This window comes from Arachis ipaensis, chromosome B7 (genome assembly GCF_059453495.1).
Source record: "Arachis ipaensis isolate K30076 ecotype BB chromosome B7, ASM5945349v1, whole genome shotgun sequence".
NCBI lineage: Eukaryota > Viridiplantae > Streptophyta > Magnoliopsida > Fabales > Fabaceae > Arachis > Arachis ipaensis.
Genome location: NC_142442.1, coordinates 7,356,251 through 7,358,785, shown reverse-complemented (window position 1 = coordinate 7,358,785; position 2,535 = coordinate 7,356,251). Strand labels below are relative to the sequence as shown.

Here is a 2,535-nt window from a genome sequence, read left to right as displayed (position 1 = left end):
GCGCAACCGGAAAGCTGACCTGGCGTCGTTGGTGACACGTTAGCAGCGCAACAGCTAGCTGACGTGGCGCAGTAAACATTTTAGACTCAATTTGGTTCTTAATTTTAGGTTAAAAATCCTAACCCCCAATTGACTCTCTTCTCCTTTCTTTTCTATCGCACACACTGTTCTTCTCTACTCTCCGTCACACAAGAGGTGAGTCTTCACTGTCTTCTTCATCTTCGAAAACCACACGTTATGGCTAACACTAGCAACGCAGCTAAGAGTTCCAACAACCCACGATCATTTGGAAGCATCATGAGGATACATTTGTATGATATCTATGAATGTTACAATATGAAAGTTTCACCTTTTTCCTCAAATTGTTTCTCCTCCCATATAACAGTGCAAATAGTATCCCAATGATAGCACCAGAATACTCAGACAGTATTGCTCTGAATTAGTAAGAAAGAGAATAACTATGTTAAGTTCATAAATAAAAAATTAAAAATTTGATTTCAAGCATCACTCAACATGCGCAATACTAATATAATGAAGAAATAACTATATAATGATGGCAACTGATAACAATTGGTCAATGACAAACTGTAAATCAGTTATCAGGATTCTATGCGAATGAATTTCATTCAAGATGCTACATGGGTAAAAAGACATAGTTAAAGATTAATAATATGGCACACTAATCTTACAAACTAAAATTTTCTACAAGCATACTAAAACCAACCTAACTGGTCCACATGATCTCAGTCCCTTTCTCCGCAAGACAAAATAAGTGCTGTTATAGCACCATTTATTATGGATGACACAACCTGAAAAACAAATGGTACTAGTCAAGGACTGTTCATATCACTAAAACCTTTGGATATGAATATATTGGTTTGTATATAGCACTCTGCCCTAAGATAAAAACAGTTAAATTTACCTGTGTATTAGAAAGTGGCCTGCCCTTCCAAGGCTTTTGCAAAATCAAAAAGAGAATTGCTGCAGGAGCTATGCAGGCAAACAAGAAAAAAACAACCGAAGCTCCACTTTGGGTTAAGTAGCGATACATGGAGTATATTGACCATATCCTCATGAAATTTGCAGCAACATGAATAATTTGCAATGGTGTTTGTCTACAAATGGAAGATTATCATCAGCACGCTAAGAACAAACCCAGTCACTAATCAGTATGGCATAGTAGAATGTCACGAGACTTAGAAATTCCTGAGTACAATAAAGCTTTTCCCTTCTGCACCACATCAACTACACAAATCAAACAATATCTTTGTATCTTACCAGAAACCATATCCACAAACACTGAAACACACCATCTAAATCCAAGCTCTTCTTACTAATTTTGTCTACAAGTTAGAACCGCCCATTTTTAAATATTTTCCTACCAAACATCCAATATAATCTTCTTAATCTAGCATCCACTATCTTGTTCTCCCAAGACCAGACCACCCAAGACTTTCTTATATTATCATTATTAAATGATAAGTCACATAAAACTATATAGTCATGTCTTTCCTACAATAAATGATACACCAAATTTGTCCACAATCCACATTGATTCTTAATATTATCTTGTCTACTGTGTCAATGTGTCACAATAACATACTAGCACTGAGCCAACTACAAACACAAATCAAACTAATCTAGTACATATTAGATAGCATGGTAAGGTAGGAATAATCATCATAAAAAGTTTGAACCAGTGGCTACAATCGAGTTCTTAAAACAACTGAAACATTAAGATAACGACTACAATCAAATGCTAAAACATTGACGCACTAAAAAACACCATAAAGCAGAAATCTCCTATTCCATTGTCACATGATAAAACCCAATAATAATAAATATTGCCACAAATTAGAAATAATCGTTTAATAATGTGCATATCCAAAAGCAAAATATTAGAGAAATGGGGAAAATTTTAGGTTTTTCTCTTGAGATACAATTTTACCTTTTGAGGTTGAGGAGGAGAGCCTCGATCCACTGAGAATTTGTTCGGGGACATCATCGTTTACGGAATCCAATAGACGCAGAGAAAGATGACGATCGAAGGGAGAAATGAAGAGTGAAGAGTGTGACGGAGAGTAGAGGAGAACAGCGTGTGCAATGGAGAAGAAAGGAGAAGAGAGTCAATTGGGGGTTAGGATTTTTAACCTAAAATTAGGGACCAAATTGAGTCCAAAATTTTTACTGCGCCACGTCAGCTAGCCGTTGCGCTGCTAACGTGTCACCAACGACGTCAGGTCAGCTTTTCGATTGCCACAGCTGGACGAAATTCACCGGAAGGACCACTATGAGTACCGGAAATCAACTTCAGGGACGATCTCGACAAATTTTTAAGTTCAGGGATTACTTTGAGCCTCGAGGGTAATTTTAGGGACCACTTTGATGCTTACCTCTTATTTTTCTTTAAAATCCATTGATGAGAGTTTGAAACTTAAACAAATAACTACTTAATTTACATGAAGATGTATTTATATAAAAACGATAATTAATTTATTAAATAATATTTTATTTAAATTGTTTAATATAATACAT

The 2,535-nt window shown here is 35.7% G+C and overlaps 1 pseudogene; it reads right to left on the bottom strand.

Annotated features, from left to right (window-relative positions):
* Window positions 1-215: 215 nt before the first annotated feature.
* On the bottom strand, window positions 216-2,005 carry LOC107606711 (uncharacterized; annotated as a pseudogene).
* Between the last annotated feature and the right edge of the window lie 530 nt (window positions 2,006-2,535).